This window comes from Mytilus californianus, unplaced genomic scaffold, assembly GCF_021869535.1.
Source record: "Mytilus californianus isolate M0D057914Y unplaced genomic scaffold, xbMytCali1.0.p SCAF_5, whole genome shotgun sequence".
NCBI classification, from domain to species: Eukaryota; Metazoa; Mollusca; class Bivalvia; order Mytilida; family Mytilidae; genus Mytilus; species Mytilus californianus.
Genome location: NW_026262701.1, coordinates 100339795 through 100367654, shown reverse-complemented (window position 1 = coordinate 100367654; position 27860 = coordinate 100339795). Strand labels below are relative to the sequence as shown.

The window sequence follows — 27860 nt, the reverse complement described above, 5'->3', positions numbered from 1 at the left end:
ATTTCCAAGCGAGATAACCCAATCTGTTTAAATTGGACAGTAGATAATTAACGATAACTCTTAACTCCTTCTAGCCTGGCATCCCGGCCCGATCTAGCTGCGCGTCGACAAGATTAGCCAGGACCCCAGGCTAAACTCCTTCCAATAGACGTCGATGCATTTACTAATCTTGTTAAATACAACAGAGACATGTCTCTGATAAAAATTAATTCGCGTCTTCACGGGAGTTATAAATAACGATACTTGAGTTAGTGGTCTTTAAAAGGGCTATGATATTGAGATCAAAACTTCGTCGAGATTATAAATCAATGTACGAAGGGGAAATTATTTTGAAAAATTAGAGAAAAAATCCATAATTTTTGTTAATTGATCTTGAATGACATTTTTTAACAAACACTCATAAAACGTATCCCATGAGTTTTGATGTTCATATATCTTAAAAAATACCATCTAGGAGGTTATATGACATCCTTGTTACCAAGAAATTTAAATATTTTCATTAGCACTGACGACGAAATTGGTACCGAACCGTAGATTACGCATTTTAATCACTATTAGTAATGAAATTATATGGCATAATACCAGCTGTGTTTTTATAAACATATAAACACCAGCAAACAGAAGTTTGTCCAGCTTTCTAACAATAGGCTATATATATTCATTCATTTCAGTACAATCATTCATTTATGCCTTGGACAAATGAGTTTGCTTTAAAATAATGCTATATATGTCTTTGAAGAAATAACTTACAAGCTAGATGTTTTTAATTTTTTAAATGTTTTATGTAAAAACGGCTAAACATATCTCAATCATCTTTAGTTAGGTAAGGCGTTAGCAGACAAAAAGGTTCAATAAATCAAATTTAGACAATTGGTGAAAATTAAAGATATAAATTCTAAGACTAAATAATTGAAGAATAAGTCATTCAACAGTTAAAATATATTTTTATTGATATAGATAAGTAGAGCTCTCTCTCTGATTGATAAGTGAAGATTAATCAATTGCAATAACTAAAAACATCATCATGAAGTGAGTTAGGTCGCAAGCGCTTTTATAGTGGGTCTCTCTTTTTATGTGTGTTTAAGAGTAATTATTATTTGAAAGTTTTCTTTCATTTTTCAACTTATTTTCACTTATCTAAAATTTTGTAACTGCTATCAGTGCGATTTAATACTAACAGTATTTATATCTGATGTCCCTCTGTCCTTATTTTCATCAGTGCAAGAAAGGCACAAAATTTGCCTGAATTAAGTCATGGATAAAAATTCACAGGACAATAAGGGACGACATCAAAAGTTCAATGTAGGATAAACAAACTTAATTCGCATAGTTTTTTCACTGACCCCAACCCCCTCTTAACTTAATTTGGGGAAAATCAAGTTGATTGACCAATACAGATATATGTAAAATCGATGTCAAATAAACAAAACCACCCCCAAATATTTGAATTAAGCTTTTTTTTATCTTATAGTCTTATATTACATTGATCTTTTGATGTCGTCCCTAAATCAAAGCTCATTTATACGATTCATAGTTTTTCTTTGATAGATAAATCGCCTTTAAAAAAAGCATTTTACATTGTTCATGAACGATAGATTATAAAAACTTTGGAACAATTTTTCTTGTTTGAGATTTTTTTTCCACACAGCAAGAAAGAACGAAAACTTACGCCGGAAGATGGACAGACGGACGCCGGACATTTGTAAACCATAATACGTCCCGTCAAAATTTTACAGAAATTAACAGCTATAGGTCACCGTACGGCCTTCAACAATGAGCAAAGCCCATACCGCATAGTCAGCTACGAAAGGTCCCGAAATGACAAATGTTAAAACAATTTAAACAAGAAACACTAAAGGCCTAATTTATGTACAAAAAAAAAATGAACGAAAAACAAATATGTAACACACCAACAAGCGACAACCTCTGAATTACAGGCTCCTGACTTTGGACAGGCACATACATACAGAATGTGGCTGGGTTAAACATGTTAACGAGATCCCAACCCTCCCCTAACCTGGAACAGTGGTGTAACAGTACAACATAAGAAAGAACTATAAAAATCAGTTGAAAAAGGTTTAGCTCATCAGATGGATACAAATAAAAATACATCTAACAAAAACACAGGGTGGAAGTGGCCGTACTTGTATATTCCAACAACATAAGGAACTAAGTACAGATCTTAGAGTACTCGCAGTTACTGACATGTAGTTAAAAGCCACTAACAACCTATTAAAACAAGAGTGCACACGCTGAAATGTCTCGCCTTCTTTACTAATCATTGATATTATGTTGATAGTCCTAAATATAAAGCTTTATTACAACTGTCACATAAACTTAACATTAACCAAGAAAACTAAAAATTGACCAATGAACCATGAAAATGAGGTCAAGGTCAGATGAACCATGCCAGCTGACATGTACAGCTAACAATTCTTCCATACAACAGATATATTGCTTATAGTTTAAGAAAAACAGACCAAAACACAAAAACTTAACACTGAGCAATGAACCGTGAAAATGAGGTCAAGGTCAAATTAAATCTGAGCGACTGACATATAGATCATAAAATATTTCCATACACCAAATATAGTTGACTTATTGCATATAGTATTAGATAAAAAGACCAAAATTCAAAAACTTAACTTTGACCACTGAACCATGAAAATGAGGTCAAGGTCAGATGACACCTACCAGCTAGACATGTACACCTTACAATCATTCCATACACCAAATATAGTATACCTATTGTATATATACAGTATATGAAAAACAGACAAAAACACAAAAACTTAACTATAACCACTGAACCATGAAAATGAGGTCAAGGTCAGATGACACCTGCCAGTTGGACATGTACACCTTAAAGTCCTTCCATACACCAAATATACTAGACCTATTGCTTATTGTTTCTAAGATATGGACTTGACCACCAAAACTTAACCTTGTTCACTGATCAATGAAATGAGGTCGAGGTCAAGTGAAAACTGTCTGATGGGCATGAGGACCTTGCAACGTACGCACATACCAAATGTAGTTATCCTATTACTTATGATAAGAGAAAATTTAACATTACAAAAAATCTAAACTTTTTTTTCAAGTAGTCACTGAACCATGAAAATGAGGTCAAGGACATTGGACATGTGACTGACAGAAACTTCGTAACATGAGGCAATCTATATACTAAGTATGAAGCATCCAGGTCTTCCACCTTCTAAAATATAAAGCTTTTAAAAAGTAAGCTAACGCCGCTGCCGTAGCCGCCGCCGGATCACTATCCCTATGTCGAGCTTTCTGCGACAAAAGTTGCAGGCTCGACAAAAATCATGCATCTAAGACTAAATTATCAATCAGTACACATCCAACAGCCAATGGATTTAGTGTAAAATGTCATAAACAGTCAAAGAAAAAGAAGACCTAGTGCAGTGCAGGTATCGACAGATTGAAGATCCATTAATGTGTATATGTATATAACAATAATATTTAGTTTGCTTTTAATTTACTGAGAACAAAATCAATATTAATACCAATTAAAACAATATTCAATGATCTAATTACAGTGTTGAATTGGTAACCTTTTAGAATAAGTTTATTTAAAGGATCGACTAGTACTTAGAAGCAAACTATTCTCTCTTTATGACTGAGGAAGAAAAGTGGAGGGCAGTGCCAAACAATCTCTATGGAACGAGATTTGGTAATGTTAATTCAATTGCATACCAAATTTCACTTAACTGAAAAATATTGATTATTGACTTACCGTTAGTGGTAGTCCCTTTAAAGTTTTTCAATGACTTAATCTTAGGGAAGATTTATGCTAAAAGTCATCAATGAAAATGAGGTCAAATACAAATGGCTTATACCAGATGGACACCCCAGAGCACTGAACAAATAAACAAGAACCTGAATCGTTCACCTGGTAAAAATTTTTCATTTTAATTGATAGATCGTGGTTACTAAACGTCAAGTCGCATATATTTCATACATGTTCAAGACCAGTTAATTTTTAGATTTATTTTAAATCTATTGGGATCCGTTATGTTGGCTTTTTTTAACTTCTTATTTTGCAGCATTTTAGTAGATTTCCTATTAGTGATAGTGAATTCTGTTTCTACCTATCTTTTAAAGTTTTTTTTTTATTGTTTTCAAGATAGTTGATAAAATCATACTTCCTGAAAGGAACCTGACGATTTCAACCATATCGTCTTTCTTGTAGATTTCACTATACGGACTATTTTTGCTCTATAAATTTTCTCTCTATCTTCTTTATATTTTTTTCAAATGCCCCAAAATGTGTTAAAATTGCAATATAAATATTTAAATAGTTTGTTGACAATTTAGGCCAGTCAGTCTTATTTGAAGTTCTTACTGTGCTGAAAACTCTCTCATTCTATTTTGGTTTCCACATGAATACAAAAATTGGTAAAAATCTTCTTACGAGAGCAAAAACCTCTCTACAGGGTCAATTAATGATTTCGGTCATGTTGACTTAATTATACACCATATTAAAGTAAAAAAATGTTATTGTAGACAGAACTTGTCCTGCTTATCCTTTTCAGCAAGTCAGATATGCTCAAACTGTACCTTTCTTGGTCCCATACTGTGCGTGCATATTCAACTGAAGGTCTTACTATTGTTGAATATGCTGCTGCTTAAACTGGTTTAGTGCAATCTTTTAAGTTTCATTTTCTTCGTATGAAGCCTAGTGTTTTGTTGCCTTTACCCACTATGTTGTCAATATGTCTGTCCAAGGTTAGTCTCAACCTTTATATATGTTATGTATTATCACCCGAATACAACATATATTTGAATATTAAGAATGAACACGAATGTGGCCACTTCCATTTTAGCAAAAAAACGTCTTAAAATTAGCACAAATGGTCAAATTGTGAAGATTTCAGTAATATTGCATGAATTTACGATGCTTTTACCTAATGCATGTGCATTGTTTTGTAAAAAACAGCCCATATTTATGGATCACAAGTATTCTAATTTCCAATAAATAGCTAAAGATAACATTTTGACAAATTTGTTAAAATGCTATATTTTGGGGCCAAAAACGGGTCTTACCGGGCCTACTCCTTTGCAAACATTCTAACCTCATGAATACTCATTCAGAAAATATCCACCCACCCACACCCTCTCCCCACATAGATGCCTTTTTTTTTATTTTGAAGAAATTAATATTTTGAAAATTTAGTCTTAGACTTGAGTAAATGGTGACTGCAAAAAACTGAGTCCAATTTTTAGTAAAATACTGTAAGATGGAGAAAAAAAAAAGCATTACATTTTTTTGTATTTGATTGAGATGCTTTTTTTTTAACTTAAGCAGTGCTTTAATATATTCATATACCATTATCAAGTTTTCGTCCTGAATATGCATTTAATTTCCTACTGCTTATTGAATAGTCATTCCTCCAGTCAGCCAATTCTTAATCTTGTTTATTACTCATCACCCGGTAAAGATTGCCACTGAAATTAAAATTACACAGAAACACACACTGGTAGATAAACGTATTATATTAAAAATAATCATGTTACATGAAAACTTTTTGTCCTATAATATATTATTGGTGACAAGAAAAGAGAAATGTTTTCTCAGATATGTATGAATACCTTTAGGTCAGTACAAATGTAGCTATTACAAATAGTAGTACAAGAATACAGTAATGCAATGAAGTAACTGGACAGTCAATTTCCAACCTGCAATGAATTGAATATACAACACTTTAGCTTAAGAAAGAACTTTGTGCTGCCATGGTACCTGACCTATATTTGTGAAATATTCTTTGTATTCTTCCCGAATATCACGAGCCTTAGATGAGCTGTGGTATCCTCCCCTTGCCATTGGTGGCATTAAATTGTTAATTTCAATATTTTCAGTTTCTTGTAATCCCAGGAAACTTTCAGGTCTTAAATAATTGTGCAAAGCACAACATGCCATGACCACATGTGTTACTTTTTCAGGTGATAATAAAATAGGGGCACGCATTACCCTGAAACGGTTGCAAAGAATACCGAATGCGTTTTCCACAATGCGCCGAGCTCTGGACAAACGATAATTAAAAATTCTCCGCGAATCATCAAGTCCTCCTCGTTGGGGATAAGACCTCATGATATTTTCTTTTAATGGGAATGCCTCATCAGCAACAAAAACATATGGTGTTGGTTTATTTCGGCTTGGTAATGGTGTGGGTTCAGGAATGTTCATGTCATTGCACTCTAAAGTCTGGTTCAATGAACAATTTTGGAAAGTACCCCCATCACTGGTTCTGCCATTGGTTCCAACATCAACGTAAATAAACCTGTAGCTTGCGTCAACAGCTGCCATAAGTACTACACTGTGTGTATTCTTATAGTTGTTGAAGTACGACCCACTATTATTTGGGGCTTGGATAACCACATGTTTTCCATCAACCGCACCCAAGCAGTTAGGAAAATTCTATTTCTCATTGAAATCTTTTGCAATAGTTAACCATTCATGTGCATGCAGATGATGGAACCTATAAAACAAAACAAAAACAAGTCTTTACCATGTGGAGAGTGGTCTCATTGGCAGTCATAACACATTTTTTTTATATATATATAAATGCCATTTATCCTAACCCCTGGAATACAAAAATGGTGCAAAACATATGACGTCAAGTGACTTTTTTTCCCATAAATCTGTAATTTTGTATATAAATTAATTATTTCATGAAACAGTAAAATCCGGTAGTTAACAGGTATTTCTACTGAATGTATTAGCGCAACGCATTATATATTTTTTTCTATGTTTGCTTTATATCGCAACAGTTTGCGTTAATGCAAACATAGAAAGAAATACCAAAAACTTGAATTAATGTGTGTAGCTAATACGCTTTAGTATTTATCATTTAGATTGATATTAATTTTTAGTCAGGTTTCATCAACTGTCTGAGAGTTAACTACAAATGTAGTTAACTATACCCCCTTAATTTAGTTTATAAGATATATCTTATTTCGTTTATTAGATATCTTATTTAGTTTAAAAGATATCTCTATTGAATTAAACGATATCTTATCAATACAAGAGTGCACACGCTGAAATGTCTCGCCTTCTTTACTAATCATTGATATTATGTTGATAGTCCTAAATATAAAGCTTTATTATAACTGTCACATAAACTTAACATTAACCAAGAAAACTAAACACTGAGCAATGAACCGTGAAAATGAGGTCAAGGTCAAATAAAACCTGCGCGACTGACATATAGATTATAAAATAGTTCCATACACCAAATATAGTAGACCTATTGTATACAGTATATGAAAAACAGACAAAAACACAAAAACTTAACTATAACCACAGAACCATGAATATGAGGTCAAGGTCAGATGACACCTGCCAGGTGGACATGTACACCTTACAGTCCTTCCATACATCGAATATACTAGACCTATTGCTTATAGTATCTGAGCTATGGACTTGACCACCAAAACTTAACCTTGTTCACTGATCCATGAAATGAGGTCGAGGTCAAGTGAAAACTGTCTGACGGGTATTAGGACCTTGCAAGGTACGCACATACCAAATATAGTTATCCTATTACTTATAATAAGAGAAAATTTAACATTACAAAAAATCTTAACTTTTTTTTCAAGTAGTCACTGAACCATGAAAATGAGGTCAAGGACATTGGACATGTGACTGACGAAAACTTCGTAACATGAGGCATCTATATACAAAGTATGAAGCATCCAGGTCGTCCACCTTTTTTATAATAAAAAAATAAAGCTTTTAAGAAGTTAGCTAACGCCGCCGCCGCCGTCGGATCACTATCCCTATGTCGAGCTTTCTGCAACAAAAGTCGAAGGCTCGACAATAAAATTAAGAAGATATGGTTTGTATAGGTATAATTACTTTTGATATTTCTTTTACTTTATAAGATATCTATTTAATATTTTAAAATATTTTGAAAGTTGAACGAATATAACAACAACTTACTAGTACCATAACCATTTGTCAATATTTTACACGGAGCGTTGACGAAGCTACAGCTTCAATGACAAAATGTTGCAGACTTGAAAAAAATATCTAAGGAATAGTATCATATGCATTGCAAGGGAGACAAACCAATACTTTTTTGTAGTTTAATCATATTCCAGATGTCATTTGCCGAAATAGTTATCAATTATGGACTTTTGACGAGGTCAATACGTTATATATGGACCTGTTCAGATTATTTTGACCGAGGACGAAGTCCGAGTGTCAATATAATCTAACAGGTCCATATATATAACGTATTGACTGAGTGAAAGTCCTTAATTTCTATATTACATATGTAAATAATGTATTAGGAAAATGACGTTCAGTGTTCTTTCTGTGGATTTTTTAATTGTATTTTGCAAGAATTTTAACATGTTACTGAAAACAAGGATTTGTATAGTACTATACAAATCCTTGCTGAAAATATCATTTTTTTTATTTTTAAACTTCATAGCTTGTTGCATTAGCATTGATTCTTGTATTCTTATCGTCTGCATTTAACATAAAATTCTTGAAATCTCCTCATAAACTTGCAACTTTTCTTTTCTTATGTGGGGCTTCCTCCGTGGTTGTTATGTGTGACGTCATGAAGTCATAAATCTAAATTTAGTAACATTTTCATATTGACCACCAATATACATATAAGGCAGCAACCATTTGATTTTCTGGGGGGGAGGCTATGGATTTTTTTTCGGACAAACTTTGGCGAAAAACAATCTATTTTTTTGGCGACAAGTCGAAAACAATTTTTTTCTTTCAATTTTAGCATTACATATAGTGGCATCTGAGGGTGAAACAATTTTTTTTTCTAAGGGTCATAAACAAATTATTTTTTTCTCCAAAAACTGGAAACAAACTTTTTTTCCAAAAAATTTCAGATAAACCCTGTCAGATGCAAATATAAACCATACTACACCTTACAATCATTTTAAACACTCACTATAGTTCTGACCTAATCATAATAAAATGCACTGCAGGGCACAGTTTGTTACAACCACAGAGGTTGAACCATGAACAATTGGGGCAAGTATGAACACAATATTCAAGCTTGATACAGCTCTTAATTTGGATTGTGATAAAATATTTGACACAGCATAGGTTTCGGACTCCAAATGAATGTGGTCTAAGAATTCAAAAATACATTTACCTATACCCTAATATCCCAAATCTAAAATAAGTTAGAATCAGCATTTCAAAGAACTAAAAAAATTCAAATTTTTAATTTTTTGATTTTGGACCCTTTGGACCTCAATTTGAACTAGTTTGTTAACAGGGCTAAAAATCCAAAATCTAAATACAGATCACAGTTACCAGTAGATTCAGCATATCAAAGAACCACAAGAATTAAAATGTTGGTTTAAATCAAACAAAGTTTAATTTTGGACCATTTGGACCTCAATGTGAACCAATTTGATAATGGGCCCAATATCTAAATACACAGTTTGATTATATAAAAAAAACCCAAAGAATTCAATTTTGGGTTTAAATCAAACTTAGATTAATTTTGGACCCTTTGGACCTGAATGTGAACCAATTCGAAAACAGAAATAGACAAACATGGTAACAGATTCAGCATATTAAAGAACCCAAAGAATACATGATTCTCATCGAAATTGAAATTGGTCAAGAAACAAATAATGTATACAAAGTATTGGTGTTTGTTTGGTTCCTAATTCATAAACAGTTTGGGCCATAATCACCAAAATCAATTCCAACTTTTCCTTTTTGGTTTGAAATCTTGTATAATAATTTCATAGAAATCCATGGATTTATTCTCAAGTTATGGTCTGGAAACCCAGGAAAATCTTTTTTTTAAACCTTTATTCCTAAACTGTTAGGGCAATAACCCCAAATTCAATTCATACCTTCCTTTTGTGGTATGGGACCTTGTGGTTTTATTTCTTTGAGATCTATACACTTATACTCAAGTTATTGTCTGGAAAACATGTCTACAGACCACAATGATGACATATCTACACCATTATAAAATGGCAAAAGTTTTGCAGTCTATAAAAACTTAATGTTGACCACACTTCAAAAAAGGCCAAGGTCAGATGTATCTCATCAGACAATCATATTCACATTACAATCGTTCTGTACACCATATATTGTTGACCTAAAGAATCTGACCGAGAACAGACCAAATCATGGAACCTAAATGATGACCAAAATAATAATAAATAGGCAAATGGTGCAGGATAAGCCACTCAAATTAACAAATTTTTCGTAAACCTTTTTCTTATCCCAATGCATGCAATGTGATACAAAATATATCTCTTTATGTGAGAAATAGATCACAGGCAACAACCATAAGAGAATTAATTGTCCTTATTACACATAAAAACTGTCAAATTAATTTGAAAACAAATAATGTACACATACCTTTAAAAATGGAATCGAGATAATGTTCATATGCCAGATTAAACCAGACCATAAGGCAACTGCATACAAGATATGGATTAACTCATTCTTCTTCAGTCTTGATTATGAAGTTTTATATCAGGAGCATCCACTGCTAGATCTGTATCCCTGTGTTTTGTATCTGATGAGCCTTTATAAAAACTAGATCATTTTAGAATTCTAGATCTATTTAAAGACTTGGCAGCCAATCAGGTAATCAGCAAGTCTAATGAACATTTCTGTCATGTTATTCCTAGGTATCATTTGTGTCAAGTCTTGTTTAAACTAGCAAAGAAGTTTCTGTGACATTTAAAACTCAAAACATGATGTTGAAAGATACCAAGAGATGGAAATATAAACTGTTGACACAGAGATATGTCTTGCGTTTTTTGGTGGTATAATGCAAATGTTGAAATTAAATTGCAATATTTAAACTTGTTATCTATGCAATGAACCATGACTGACGGTTCAGGGCAAAATAAAAACACCATGGAAATGCTAATGCTTATAAAACTGCATACCCAACACCATTGACTTATCAATTGGTTCCTTGTAAAACTGTGAAAGTTTCAAAGTCCATGAACCATAAGGAAGTAGGACCAAATAATCTCTTTGAAAATGAGACTTGCAAATGCCAATACAACTGCATACCAAATATCAGATATTAGTCACTCATCTTAAACTGATCTAATCACAAATCACATGTAAATAATGCAAAACATTGTCAATAAACCATGACTGAGGCTGGAGCTGAACAATCTCTATGGAACTGAGATTTGTCAATGCTTATACATCTGTATACCAAATATCATTGACATACCACTTATAGTTCCCTTTCAATTGACCTAATCACAAACTTATACATATATAAACTAATTAAAAGTTTTAAGTCGACTATGACTGAGGGAGAGAAGCAAAATAATCTCCTTAGAAATAAGATGTTTCAATGCTTATATAACTGCATACCAAATATCATTGACCTACCACTAGTTGTTTTCTTTAACTTGAACTTATCACAATCAAATACATTGTTGAAGCTGCTGCTTATGGAAAAAGCATGCCCAAGTCTCGCTTTTTCAACCTCGTCCATACCATACAATAAATCAGCTGTGTGTTACCCTTGACCACAGAAACCTCTTCCCCCTTTATTTGTCATTCAGACTCAAATAAAATATAAGATAGGTTTTCTCAATTAAATTTTTATTTACCTATTTATTTATATCATTATCATGCATCATAATATAATATACCCAAATGAAACCAGACCCATTCTGCTCCATCAAGTGTGTACAAATACCAAAGAAATTGTAATAATAATAAGTTTTTAGTCCCTTTATAAGTAAAAGGAGGAAAAGGATCTGCATCATGGGTAAGGTATCATTGGTTAAATATTACAATTATACAAAATAACTGACAGCGCTGAGGATTCTTTTTAGTTTCTTGATACCAGTTCCCAGACTAGCTGTTTAAATAGAATTTAGAAAATCAATTCTGTTCTGAGATACATGTCTTAAATATTAATATCCTTAGGTCTTAAAGGAATATTTTTTTTTGCTCAATATTAAACTTGGTGCTTTCCAATACTTTTAAATACCAAACTTAAAATAAATTTATATAATTCCATAAAATATATGAATCCTCAGTTTGTCACATACGAAGAGGCATTTACAAATATAACAAGGAATACAATGGTAACTACTAAGATAAAAAATGCATAAAAGTACATGAATCAAATTCATTTATGAGGTGTACTCAATTTATTTACTGGGTTATTTAAATAAACTAATATCGTGATCCATGCAAAAATTATTAGATCACCAAGGAAATAGTTAACTGCATTTCATTAAACATTTATAACCCCAAGCTCTTATATTGTATATAAAGTTTCTTTATAATGCCTCCCAATTTCTAACCAAAAGTCAATTCTTTATATCAAAGTAGGATAGTTATTTAACAATACATGTATGATATAAATATTTTTTTTATTATTTTCTTGGAACCAGAACTTTTTGCCCAGGAAGTAATAAGTAATTATTTCATATAAAATAAAAAGAGGAGATATGATTGCCAACGAGACAACTCTCCACCAGAGACCAAATGACATAGAATTTAACAACTATCAGTCACCTACAGCCTTCAACCATGAGCAAAACCCATACCCATAGTCCATATCCTTTAGGAAATGTGCCATAGTCAGCAAGTATATCATCTGTTTGCTCATCCATCTACAACTTCCAATCACAATTAAAAGGATTGAATTGTTTTTGCCTAAACTTTCAAATAATCTTCAGTATCTGTTGGCATTGTGTATATTTGTTTCACATCCAAAGGTTCCCCAATCGAAGAATGGACTTTTCCATTTATAAAATATTTTTACTCATATTGAAGGATAGGTTGGTTCAGCTGATAAGAACATAGATTTAGTTAGAGCAAGATTCTGCATTTATAAATCTTGTAATTTGGTCAATCTTCAACGACCACTTCAATATTTATGTTCATTCATTTTTCTATTTTATCCACTAAGAAGAGTTAAAAGCATAATAAATGTCTGATCTCATTATGTAAATTTATATTTTGAATTGCATGTATAATCAAAATATATAAACTCAATCATACTAAGGCTTGGTATAACAAGATTTGACAGTAAAAACAAATAAAATCACATAAAAACCACTAAAAACAGATAAAACCAGATAAAACACAAATCTTGTTATAGCAAAGCCTTAGAAAATTTACATTAAAGCTACAGTTGTAATATATATCAGTGTGAACCCCAAATTTATTTTGAATTTAAGTCAGTAAAATTTTGTCATAATGAGATCCAACTACTAAAAACATGATTAAAAACAAATATATTTGAACCAACCTATCCTTCACATGATAAAATGGTGGTATGAGAAGCTTCTTTCCCTTTTTTTCAAATACTTAGGAGGTCCATTCATTACAATTGAGAACCCCAAAATTTCATTATAATAAAATAAAATACACACAGCCATTAGATACAGAAGATAATCTGAAAGTTTAAATGAAAACTTTCCAATAGTTTATAAGCTGTGGATGAGAGATGATAATGGACAGACAGACAGACAAATCTTCTTTAATAACCTTTTTATGCTCAACATGAGTGCAGATGGGCATGGGATTTGGTCCTGCCCTGGGTCATATCAAAGAAATGAAAATTGGTATTTGATGCTCCCCTGCTAAGCATTCAGCAATTAGTAGGAGCAAAGACTGAATAGCTGGAAGTCAGAATAATGTGTTCAGGTAGGGTTAGATGTCCTGTGCAGACTTTTACATTATGAACTAGCACATTAAAAAAATCTTGCATTTTTAATTATCCATCCATCCTTCAAAATCAAAACTTCTTTTACAGGATCCTGGTTATACATGTGGAGGGGGGAGGTAATTGTTTAGAAGCTGAGTACAAGCCTCAAAAATCAAACATTAAAATATAAATAATCATAAATGAGAAAAAATATAGAAATCAATCACACAAAAATGAGAAAATATGACAAACTGCAAAAAACTATGTAATTATTTTCACTTGAGTGGCCTCAGATGCTGAATAATGCATTTATAATATATAAACAAAACCAATAAATAAAACTGACAGCCATTAATTTGTATGATTGTAAAGAATGCAGAGTCAAAACATTTTTATTTCTAGTTCATATTGCACCAAAAACTCAGTACTTAAATTGTTTAATAGGGGATTTGTTTTATTCCCTTTTAGTGTTTGGCCATCAAAGTCCTACTTAATAGGTTTCTAACCAGAAAAAATCATTTCACAAAAGACTTATAATTCTTAACCAGTGTACATAACTTAAAAAATATATGTAAACTGAAGCAAGTCTTATGGGTATCTTGTGAAACCATACATCATACCTTTGGGACCTCTCAAATAACAATAATTTCACAGTTTTTTTTTATATTTCTTCAATCACAAAACAATAATTGAATGCAAGAAAAAATAATGAAATAAATATTTTGAATAATAAAGCATTAAAAATTAATTGCATTTATAATTCATTCTGCTTAAAAGACAAATATCTGCTGATTTTTTTACAAAAGATAGCAACAGTTCATCCAATGGTTTGCAGGATTGTAGTCTGAGGATTTTACCATACAAGGAAGGCAGCAACAGCAACTCTTTCGACTGAAAAAGAAACAAAGTTAAATTTCAATTGTTGATTCTTAATTGTAAAATAATCTAACGGGAATAAAGAAACAGACATCAGTTTATGTTAATCAATTTGTTTATTACTTATATTGATTACTCAAAAATATATAGTATCCGATTTTATTGTTATCTCCCCTTCATATATCTTCTTCAGATCTAGTATCTGCTTTAAAGGGTACATTATTTTAAAATGAAAAGATTGAATACTGATTTTTTTTAATTGTAAATTAAAAAAAATATATATATATTGAAATCTATTTAGTGACATTCATCACACTATAACATAAACACATTAAAGTTGTATGTTGATGAATAAGTTCTCACCTTATAACAGCTTTAATTAAAGAATCAATTCTAAGGCAAAGCATAACAAACAAACAATTTATGTGGAATTAACGGCCACAGTTCACTTTGAATGACGAGGTCTGACATGATCACAGAATGCCGACATGATTGATTTAACTGACAAATCTGTGCACCATTGGTAGCAATGGATGCTCAAGTTCCTCCAGGTTAAATCCTAAAGAGAACGAGGGCCATGATCCCCAAATACGTCGGGTCTTATTCGCATCACCCCCTGGTTTCAGGGGAGTAAAGATTAACAATTTAACAATTTTTAGATCATAAAACAGTTGAGCTCGAACTGGTACCAATTCAGAACCGGCCACTCAGGGTAGACATGAGATGGTCTCAACAGAACTTCCTGCGGTAACGCAGGAAAGTAAAAAACTAATATGATCCGACGTACAATACAGGAACGGATCATGACCCCTTAATCTTGCCACGTGAGTGAGTCTATACACACTCATTAAATACTCCCCCCCCCCCCTTTTTTCAACCCCTTGAAAAATTATTAGAAATTCTTTTCCAAATTAGACTTCGGGGAAACGGCGAATTTTGTGAGATGATAGGAAAGTTTCAATACCCCCCTGTATGTTGTTCAAGTATATATCATATCCAATATCGGATAAGTGAGTTCCGTCAAATCTATACAAGTTCATCTCTCGAGCTCGAATATTGGGATGCTGAATAATACAATGCCCATCATTCAAGACATAATTGTTAATAGAAGAGTTTACTCGTTTGCGAGATCTCTCGATAGCTTTTCCGTCTTTAGCACCGTGCCAATACCTACGCATTAGCATTTCGCTCCATACGATACGAGTGTTAGGTAGAAGTAAATGCAGACGCAGAATATCCCTTTCAATATTTTGGATAAGTTCCAAGGTTTTTACTTTTACCAGATCATTGGAACCAAGCTGAATGACTATCATGGCGGGAGGAGAAAATTTGTCAACTGCATGTGATACCTTGGCATTAAATTCATTCCACAACATACCCCTTTTTCCAAACCAGCGTATGTACACCCCTCTGCTTTGAAGACCAATGTTTGGGCCCCCGTTTCTCGTTTTTGCATTAGTCTGTGCCCAATATACAATTGAAGATCCGACGAACCAAATAGCTTTTGAACCTAAAAGGAGGTAATATGTATTATAATATTTAAAACACTTGTTTGAGCTGTAATGAAAGTTAAAGACTCAGATACGAATATAGCGTAAATATGCAACGGAGGACCATCGGCCGCACTGCTTGATAATATCGTCTTTAACACCATTTTTTGCCATATCAGTAGCTCGTCCTATCCGAAAAGAATGAGAACGGATGTGAAACGGTAGTTCACAGAAACCCAAACATTTTTGAAGCAGGGAACAAAATTGATATTTTGTTAAGGGCAAACCATTAAAATGTGTATATAATTTATTAGATCCATTTACGCCGGAGAAGCGAACCTGCAAATAAGATTGCAATAGCGTAATTGGACAGATATTCGAATCGGCATGGCTCTGAATGATCAGGGTTATGGAATTATGCTTTTGATCGGTTTTTGAGCTGCATATTTTTACATGTAATTCGGTTTGACCATTACTCTGAACAAAAGTGATATCTTCACATTTCAATGCATGTCCGCTTTCGTCAGTACGACTGTTTATAGCCAACTCACTTACTCGTAGCATGGCGAAGTACGCAAGAGAAAAGGCAGAAGAAAACAATATAGTTTCATACTGAGAATTACAAACGCTGCGTAGACTGTGAATTAAACGTTTTAACAAGTCAAACGATATCGGCGTTCGAACATCTAGTTTTTGCGGATTTTTTCTACGCAATCCTTCAATCATTTTGCAGATGATGAATGATTTCGTGTTATCTGTTACATTGTTAATCTTGTGTGTGTGGGCCAATCCGGAGATGTAAGTAGAAACAGTAGACGCAGAGAAACCTTTGTACGACAGGTATGCTATAAATTGAGCTATTTCGTCGATAGGTACAGGCCAAATATCACGATAGTTATAAATAATGCGAAACTTTTTTAAACATTCTACTGCTGTTTTATAAGTTTTCCAGGAGTTGGGAGCCATTGAACATTTAAGTAATAGGTCTGCCTCGTCTTTTAACCTTTCCAGAGGTGGGCCGGAATCGTGTATGGGTTTGCATCTGCTGTGGGGCATAGTTTCCGGAACTTCTGAAAATCACAACGAGAGAGGGAGTCAGCAAGAGAATTCAAATGACCTGGGATATGTTCGGCTTTAATCAATATGTTGTATTCCAAGCAGGCCAATACAAGTTTCCTGATCAGGGACATAACACTTGTCGACTTTGAAGACTTTTTATTGATTATAGAAACTACGCTCTGGTTATCTATGTGAAATAAAATTTTCTTGTTTTTTAACATGCCTCCCCAAATGTTCAAAGCAACGACTACAGGGAACAATTCTAGAAAGGTAATATCGGTTAAAATTCCAGAAATTATCCAATTGTGGGGCCAACTCGCCTGGGCCCATTTCCCTTCAAAATAAATACCAAAGCCTTTTCCGACCCCACCTGCACTGTCAGTGAACAATTCGAGATCAGAGTTAGATGACCAGAATTTATCCAGAATTACGGTAGTACCATTGTAATTTGATAGAAATAGTAACCAAATATTAAGGTCTTCTTTCATAGCCTTAGTTATTCTGGTTCTGTGATGGGGCCTACGCAAATTGCAAGTGGCGTCAATCAAACGACGACAAAAGGCTCGACCCGGGACAATTACTTGACATGCAAAATTTAGTATGCCAATCAATGATTGTAAATCCCGAAGGGTGATTTTGGATCTACCTAAACAAAAAGAAATTCTGGATTTTAACTCAACAAGTTTGTCTTCGGGTAGACGCATTACCATGTTGATGGTGTCAAATTCTATACCAAGGAATATCAACACTTCCGTTGGCTCGACCGTTTTTTCCTCTGCTAACGGAACCCCCCAAAGTTTACAAGAATCCTGAAAACACTTCAAAGTGTCGTGGCATTGTGAAGTTTGTGCCTCGCCTCCAAACAGAAAATCGTCCAAATAATGTAAAATATTGACGTTTTTTGACTGTTGCTGTACAACCCAATGCAAGGCGGTGGAAAAAGATTCAAATAGCGCCGAGCTAATACTGGCCCCCATTGGGAGGCATTTATCAAAGAAATATTGATTCTCAAATTTGAACCCCATCAGATCAAAATCACCCGGAGAGAGTCTTAGCAAACGAAAAGCCGATTTTACGTCGCACTTGGCCAAGAGCGTGTTCTTTTTCAATCTGTGAATCATATTGACAGCGTCGTCTATGCTTGAGTATTTTACAGAACAGTACTGCTTGTCAATAAAGTCATTAACGGAGTGATGTATAGGAAAGGACAAATTATGAATTAACCTGAATTCTGAACTAGATTTTTTAGGGATAACCGAGATCGGAGAAACCCGAAAGGTGGGGAACGGAGGTTCTGAAAAAGGACCAGCTACCCTTCCCAGGTTAATTTCTTTAAAGATTTTTTCCCTAGCTATGGTGGCTTTCTCCCCATTCATTTCTTTAGAATCTATATCCACAGGAAGTCTCGGACCGGAGTATTTTAGTTTAAACCCAGCTTCGAGACCTTGGATCAGGTCTCGCGCAGCCTCTTGATGCGGGTAATTTATGAGAGCTTTCTTTACTTCATCGACGTTTATTGGCGAATTACCTAGAGAATACAAATGCGTGTAACCTGCAAATTAAAAACAAAAACAAACACAAATTAAATAACATGAGAAAATATAGTAAATACATTTGTACTAGTACAAGGAGAGATAACTCGGCCATTTCTATGAAACAAGTTCAATTGCACTGAAAGATATCTAAATATAATTTCTAGGGAAAAAGAATATTTACAAAACAAGGTAAATAAAAACAAAGCGGAATTAATTTCTGCATTCTAAGTAGGGATGACTACCATTACATTTCGAGCATTTGTGAGTATATTTGCAATTCTTGCCAAATGTACAAATACCCTTGTTATTGAATAATCTGCATGTAAACACCCGGCGTTGTCCTAAATTTTGACTCGACGCCCCACTTGTCGATGAATTCCCATTGTGCAATTGATGGTTATTACCATTTGAAAGTCCTGTATTAAAAGAAGGACTAACGTTCGGAGTAGATACACATAGCAACCACAGTTCCATATCGACAACTCCCCATGAAGAAAAGGGGGAAGAAGCTTTACGTAATCTAAATTGCTCATCGTAATGAACCCAGCCTCCAGAGTAACCCCTTGAGGCTGCCATTCTGACTGTTTGCATGTATTTGAAAAACTCCAGACCTTTGTTGGGCCATTTTTCAAGCATTACACTTCCATAAATCATGAATGCGGAAGTCCAGACATGAATACTTTTTATGGGACTTCTCTTTTGGTTAACTAAGGATAAAACACCCCCTTTTACTACCAGTTCACCCTCTAAATTTTGCTCGTTTACAAGGTCCCGGGTGGATTTTAGAAGAATGTTCAGGTCAATGAACTCACCGTTCCATATTTTTTCTTTAATTTTGACCGGAATATGGGATGAAATGGGATCAAAAACACTTGAAATGTATGGAGGGGATTGGTCCACTTGTAAACGAGTATCTAAAGACCCAGAACCTGCCGACCCGTGTGAAACAAATTGATTTGAGACAGTTAACATACCAAGGTTGTTGTTTGCTGGACTCTTCACCCCGCTGGGGCCTGGTTGTGGATTCAGTGGTAACAAAGCTCCCCTTGGTCTGTCCAGTGTGTTTTCCTCGTTGCAATTTGGACTTTCTATATCCATCTCATCCTGAATCCTGAAAGGCACGAATGGGGGTTCCTGATGTGCGTCTGCTACGATGTTAATTGCCGGACCACTAGCAATTGACAAATTAGAACCGGTCGCTGTTCTAGAAACTTGTACGGTTCTTGTCGTGTTCTGTGATTCTGAAAGTGCTCCTCGTGTTGACGGCACTTTGCCTTTTCTAAATTTCTTTGCTGGACCTGCAGGCTGCTGTGAAACCTTTTTGGGAACATTACGAGGCCTTTTCGGTGGTTTCATATCTGATTAGAAATCTATAAGTTGCGGATGTCGAAGATTTTTTGACGATTGTCTTTTGAAACTTTCACTTATCTAGAAGCGGCTAGTTCAAATGTGAGGCTGAAGTCACGTGATGTTTCTAAGCCGGAAGCGAGATGCGGATCCGAATGATGAAATATGTCTTTATGGAAAATAAATATATTAATCAAATCTCTTTCATTAAATTGGTTTATCTTATAAGTGATAAACCTTATTATCCCAGCAAGTAACCCAATGGAAACCTGATGCTAACCTGGACTATAAAAGTAATCAGTTATACTAAACTTTCCTAAAAAAAATTATTACACATGTACTAAATTTAAAATTGCACTAGGAAAACAAAAAATCATGGAAAAAATATTTGGTATTCTGAATTATAAACTCAGTTTTATATTTACCAAAAAAATTCAACCGGTATCTCATTAGTGTAAAATTATTTTTTTGGTACTAAAGAACCTTATGAAATTGATTTCAAATATTATATTACTAAAAAGATGCTTGATTACCTACCAACATGTTAACAATATCAGACATCCAAGTCTTACTCCCAACACCATGAAAACATCATCATTATAACAACCTAAATATAAAAAAAATTAAAATATAATTACTTGTTTTACAGATCAATCTGTCTCTAAGAAGACTTAACAAAATAATGCTATGTTTCATTTATTAAAACCTGTTATACATTATCATCTTCACTATATAAACTTTAAACTGCTAGAGATAGAAATTGACCTTGTGCAAGTGCACGTATATGTATAAGACAATGATTTTGGAATATTCAATTACAAAATCGGATGGTTTTGTTCTCTTTTGATGATTCTTAAAATCATTTTCATAACAGCGTAGACAACCCCAATACTTATGTTGGTAATAATACTAACTCAATTACTGTAAATTCAGAAACTATTGCAATGTTTTTATTAATGCGAAAAATGCAACATTGTTGTATTGGCAATAATTTAAACTAGCATTTTGAAATTTTTTATATGAATTAAACGGGATTTTTCTCAATATCGCAAAAATTAAAATCGCATTTTAGTCTAAAATTACAAAATCGCAATTAATGAATGGTTATTATTTATTTTGAATTTATTGAACCATAAAATTAATTTTTGACTCTTCACATTGAATAATCCGCAAAGCGGATTATGTAAAATGTGAAGTCAAAAATTAATTTTATGGTTCAATAAATTCAAAATAAATTATAGCCATTCATTATAAATAAATTTCTATCAAAAATAAGGCTCAAAGAACTTTTTATATTATTTATATTAACCATAACGTACATGGATGTTGGCGTATGAATATACAATGTCAGAGTGGGCGTGTCGCCATAAAAATTGAAAACATTGAAAATAAAAGTAATACTTTTAACCAATCAGAAGACAGCAAATACACCAAATTTATTAATAATTGCACACAATAATTTCTGAATTTACAGTACCTTTAACTTGTTTGCCATTGGCTATCGATAACAGTGATTTTACGCTCACTCAGTCTGTCAGAGGCCTTCCAATAGGGATTTAAATAGAATAAAAGAGCAAAGAACATGTAGGCACAAGAGAAGAAAAAAAGAAAATAGTTATTCAACATTTAAATCAACACACAAGGTTTAGTCCTCTGCTAGTAATTCGTACTATTTGATGTAGGCATTTAGAACCTTTGGCGACCCCAGTTTAAATGTCTATAACACATTCAATGTGACAAGTGGATGTTACAGACAAACTTTCACCTTATCTGACCGAGTCAATAGATAACATAAGAGCGCCAAGAAATTGTCTTGTCCACGCTTTTATGAAAATGATTCTATATCAATTCAATATTCAAACAGTTACAGACTTTGCATAAAAATTTGTTCGACCCACACTGACCCAAGATAATAACTTGCATACAGTTGGTTTCTATCCAACACAGCTCACTCGATACCAGACAGAAAACAAATGTAAGACTAGATACTCTAAATATCAAACACTAATAGAAAAGAACCCTTAAAAAATAATGTTAAATGCCTATATATATATTATTACCATAAAATTTGTGGAATATATAAACTTACCACATATTTTTCATGGTAAAGCCTCTGACTTGGTGAAGATTAAATTGACCATCTCCCTTAGAGCTGCTCTCCCGGCTGACAAGGTGGCTCTCCTCATCATCTTAACATCTTTTTTTTTAAATACAGTTTTATACATTAAATATATCAGATGCATTTCCAATAAATCCCCTTTCTTGAAAATTTCAGCAAATCAATTGTTAATGACCCAAGATTTCTCCCACCCTGCATACTTATTATCTAGAGCTCTGCTTACATTTATTTTTTTTATTACAGAGCTCTAAATAATAGTCAATATTAGCTAGTATACATCTGAAATTAAAAAAAAATGTACAAACATGAATATCCAAGTAGATGAAAATCCTAACATTGAGGGAATTTCAAGTATGTGGAGTTAAACAGAGGTATAATAAATTGCCTCCCTTTGACCCAAATTTCACCCTGTTCCGACTCCACATCCTTGTTATATTAAACAAAATAAATAAAATAGTACAATTAAAATTAAAAAATAGATTGATAACAAAAATCTAACATATTTCAATAAAATATTTCGTACTGATCGACTTATGGTGGCAGAGTGGTCCTATAAGTAGTTCAACTACTGTATCACTAGCCTGTCAACACTGAGAACCCTCACATGAAATGTGTAACTTCATTCTTAATTTGACTAGGGTTTGCCCGTTTCCCTGATGAAGGTGATGTTTTCACCAGGCACTCTGGCTGTCTCCACAAATAAAAATTTACAGCCAAAATTATAGTAAATCATGTTTAAGTGGTGTTTAACACCAAAAATCAACCAATCCAATTTCAACAAGATGTTCTTCAACTATGCCTTTTGTAAAATTATTCTTTAAAAAATTTCACCTTGGTTACAAACCAAAATCAGCTAAAAATGACAAAAAAAAGTGCAAAAAATATATTTCTAACTTCTTAACTTCGTAAATTCCTCTGCATTAGAGCACCCTTGTCACATATCTTAAAGATATTAAAATTAACATGAAAGAAAAGGTTGTAAGGGGATATATTTACTGCAGACCATTATTCATCTTTTTAGTTTACACTAGAGAGGCATTTGCTATTGTAAGGTATTTTGAAACGTTGCTAAAAAAAACAAAAATAATTAAAATTTTTGCTAAGAAATTTAGTGGGAATATTCACATCCGCAGATTTAATTGCATTAACTTCATGTATAAAGTAACTTGTAAAATTTGAAAGTATCTCAAATCCTAAAATAACAAAAAGATGGCAAAAATATATACATTACAATTTGCCAAAAAAAAATACATTTCAATAATTGAACATTTTTTTCTCTTTTTTTCTTTCTTTTTCTTTTAGATTATCCATTCTTAAACTGCTGGAAGTGTTTTGACTAGACATGAGTATAAAGGGAAAATAGAAAGAACTTTTATAATGTCAAATACAAGTTAACCTACAACTTCCAATCTTGTTGAAAATGGAGAATCTTTACATATTTTTTTTTTTTTTTTTTTTTGTAAAAAAATTATAAACATTTTCTCAAGCATACACAAAAATAGTCTGAATTACATTCTTTACTGTTGCAGTTATATCACACAACCATTTTATGCAGCCACAGTTATCTGAAAAAGAAAAATACATTACTCATGAACATTGAAATAATATTTAATGCAAAACAATTATTTTTAACTGAGCATTACAATTATAATGTATAGAACATTTCTTTTTCTTTGTTATAAAGTGATTTGTTGACATAAATTTTAAAGTACCAGTATTTCTTAGCCATAAAAGGATGAAAAACAAGTCATTGGCTGATGTCTTGACAAATATCTTTTTAACATTGTTTTATAGCTATATATAGTATATCAGGCTATTAACATACTTGATTGAATTTTTTAACATTTAGTCATGTTGAACCTTTATAGCTAACTATATAATATAGGTTTTGCTCATTGTTGAAGGCATAGGGTGATATTTAGTTGCATCCACATCATTTGGTCTCTGGTTGATGGCTGTCTCATTGGCATACATACCACACTTACATATTTTCATATATGGGGACAACTATAGATAACAAAAAAACTGAAATCACAAGATTTCGCATTATACATTATACTTTTTGACTTCCTTTATATATCTTTATATCTCCTTCTAAATTGTTTATTCAACTATAAGTAAAGAAGACATTAATATGTAAGATTTACATCTGTGCCTAACAAAAATCTTGGGCTTTAAAATGCTCTTGGATGAAAAGTTCATAAATCTATGTATTGATTCTTACCATAAAAGTCAGCTCCAATGCCCACTCCCAGCTTCAATCCTTACAGACAAGCTGTGATGCTAACCTGAAATATAAAATGATAATTCATTAATAAAACCCTGTAACTCGAAAACGTAAAATCTAAAATTTATAAAAATCGAAAGGGAGCTCATGTCAATAGATATAAACAATTCACAACAATTTCTTGCAAGTTGGTGAAAGCATTCTTGAGTTTTGTCCGAAAACAGGAAAAACCCCCTTTTTTTAATGAATAAAACCCCATAACTCGGAAACGTAAAATCAAAAATTTATAAAAAACGAAAGGAAGCTCACGTCAATAGATATAAACAATTCACCAAAGTTTTATGCAAATTGGTTCAAGCGTTTTTGAGTTAATGTTCGACATGTTGATGACGGACAGACGGACAGAGGTATACCATGATATGTCCCGTAAACGGGCATATAAAAACTGTTTAAAAGGTTCTTTGTTGGTATTATGTATGTATATTGAATAGATTGAATGATTGGTTGTTGGTTGCTTAAGGTCCAGTGGCAAATCATTAAATAGAAAGTCTTAAAATATGTTATATATGTCAAGAACATATGGATGAGACAGCAATCCAACAAGCCAACACATTTTTATGTAAACAATTCAGATCCTAAACTTTACTCTTATTTGGTTACTGATATAATAATAAGAGTAGATTCCTGTAAAAAAATATTTTAAGCGTTCAAATCTTGTTTTTCCATAAAATATTTATAATACATTTGAGTTTTCCAAAACAGGACTAACATACTGGTACATACCTTTGTATTAGCTGTATAAGACCACCAAGCCTTATTCCCACACCATGAAAACATGTCTCAGAAAGAACCTGAAATGAAATTATAATCAACACATTATACGTTTTGTAAATCAATTGATGTGTTACCGATAACCTAAAATTTACTAAATATTGTTCTGATTTCTTATTGCAGGTAGACAATTGTATAAAATCATTTTTTTTTTAAATCAATATAAAAGATAGAAAAGTAAAAAAACGTCAGATTTAAATTTAACTGCACAAAAAGTATCTGAATATTTTACAAAGTTATCTCCCATTGAATGCAAAATCGTGTTTTAAATTGTACTGGTCTTTTCTTGAAGTTTAATGACTATTTTTAGGATTTACTATTGATATTTTAATAGAAAATCTTGTTCATGTATCTTGTATCTTTAAATACTAAACTGGTAAATTAATTCATCAATGGTGTTTTAAATGCAATATTTCAGAAGGGTCTGTTATCTTAAAAGATCTGGCTAAAATAAACTTGCCTTTTCTATTTTCATGGTAAAGAGTCAGACTTGGTTGAAGATTTAATTGACCATCTTCCTAAGAGCTGCTATCCTGGCTGACAAGGTGGTTCTTCTCAATATCTAATTGTCAATCTATGTTGTGTCCATTTGTTTTTGAAAATTAAGTAACATACATAAAAAATATCAGATGCACTTTCAATTAATAAACTTTTTGAAAAATTTCACGTAATTATTTTAAGTGACACACAATTTTTCCCACCCTAAATTTCTATTATCTAGAAAACATCTGATATGTAAAAAAGTGCATAAATGTGAGTATCCAAGTAAATAAAAATCTAACATTGAGGGAATTTCAAGTATTTGAAGTTAAACACAGTATAATAAATTACCTCCCTTTGACCTAAATTTCACCCTGTTAGAACTCCACATCTTTGTTACATATAACAAAAAAACATAAATAGTATACCGGTAATCAAAATAAAAAAAAAATTAAATTACAAAATTTCAACACATTTCAATAACATATTTAGTGCGGATGTAGTAATGGTGGCTGAATGGTCAAAGTAGTTCAACTACTATATCACTAGCCTGTCAACACTCTGAACACTCACATTGTAGGTGTGTTTAACGTCAATAGTTGCCAGTTTCTCTGTTGAAGGGGATGTTTTCACCAGGCTGTCTCCACAAATAAAAACTGGCAGTCAAGATATAGCAAATCATGCTGAAAGTGGTGTTAAATACCAAAAATCAATCAATCTACTTTCATCAAGATATTCTTCAACTATGCTTCTTGTAAAATATTCTTAAAATAATATACCCTTCGTTATAAACTCAGCTAAAAATGACACAAAGGTGAAAAAATATATTACAATTTGCAAAAATAAAAAACATTTCAATAATTGAACATTTTTTTCTTTTTCTTTTTTTTTCTTTTTTTTCTTTTCTTTTTTTTAGATTCTCCATTCTTAAACTGCTGGAAGTGTTTTGCGTAGACATGAGTATGAACAGAAAATAGAAAGTAATTTTTGAAATTGCAAAGACCTATTAACCTACAACTTCCAATCTTGTTGAAAATGGAGAACCTGTACATTATAATTTTTACAAAAAGAAAAAAAAAATTAACATTTTCTCAAACATACACAAAAATAGTCTGAATTACATTCTTTACTGTTACAGTAAAATCACATAGCCCTTTTATGCAGCCACAGTTACCTGAAAAAGAAATATACAGAATTAAACATAATTGTCAAAATCTGAAAATTGAAACAATATCAAATGCAAAATAATAAGTAACTGGTCATTATAATCATGATTCATAAAACCTTTCTCTTACTTTGTTTAAAAGTGATTTGCTGATATATTTTTTGAACTACCAGTCTTTATTAGCAGAAAAGGATGAAAAACAAGTCAATGGTAGATGTCTAACATATTTCTTTTTTTACATATTGTTTTTTTTTGTATTGGTTCTTACCATAAAAGTCAGCTCCAATGCCCACTCCCAGCTTCAATCTTTACAGACAAGCTGTGATGCTAACCTGAAAAATAAACTGATTAGTCATTCAAGATTGTTTAAAAGGATCATTTTTGATATACTGTATGTATATTCCATATTTTGAATGATTGATTCATTTGATTGTTGGTTGCTAAATGTCCAGTGGCAAATTAAATAAAAGTCTATAAATATGTAATAGAAGTTGAGAACAGCAAACCAGCATCCCAACAAACTTTTACACAATCAAATCAGATAATTAAATTTACTCCTTTAAAGGCAATTAAAGAAAGCAAAGACTTCTTACCAAACTCCTACAAACCTTCACGCTTAGAGCACATGCTATTTGCAAATACATTATAAATACTTTTTCTTTTTTCAAAACAGGACTAATTTAACATACTGGTACATACCTTCGTATTAGCTGTATTAGACCACCAAGTCTTATTCCCACACCATGAAAACATATCACAGAAGAACCTAATAAGAATTAAAAAAGACACATTATATATTTTACAAATCCATTTCTCTATAAATATAAAGTCACTATATAATGTTTTGATTTCTTACAAAATGTACACAATAGTATCAACACAAGTTTGTAAGATAAACTGTTGACAGAGATGTCTCGCCTAGCAGCGGAAAATGAAAAACATCTGATGATTAGCAACATTGCTAATTAATTCGATATTTTGGTAGTAATGCAAATAAATACAAAATGTCATTGATCTATAGCAAGGAGTAACTATTAACCTGATTAAACAGAAAACTTGAC

General features: G+C 32.5%; 2 long non-coding RNA genes across 2 annotated transcripts; both read right to left on the bottom strand.

The window, feature by feature from the left end:
- Positions 1 to 20218: 20218 nt before the first annotated feature.
- LOC127702185 (uncharacterized) lies at positions 20219 to 25170 on the bottom strand. The gene is made up of 5 exons (XR_007982301.1): positions 25107 to 25170; positions 24321 to 24384; positions 22067 to 23661; positions 20515 to 20584; positions 20219 to 20257 (listed from the first exon to the last, which is right to left on the bottom strand). It is a non-coding gene; the product is annotated as an uncharacterized LOC127702185 (long non-coding RNA).
- A 1541-nt stretch (positions 25171 to 26711) lies between these two features.
- On the bottom strand, positions 26712 to 27564 carry LOC127702180 (uncharacterized). The gene is made up of 3 exons (XR_007982296.1): positions 27499 to 27564; positions 27068 to 27131; positions 26712 to 26808 (listed from the first exon to the last, which is right to left on the bottom strand). It is a non-coding gene; the product is annotated as an uncharacterized LOC127702180 (long non-coding RNA).
- Positions 27565 to 27860: the final 296 nt, after the last annotated feature.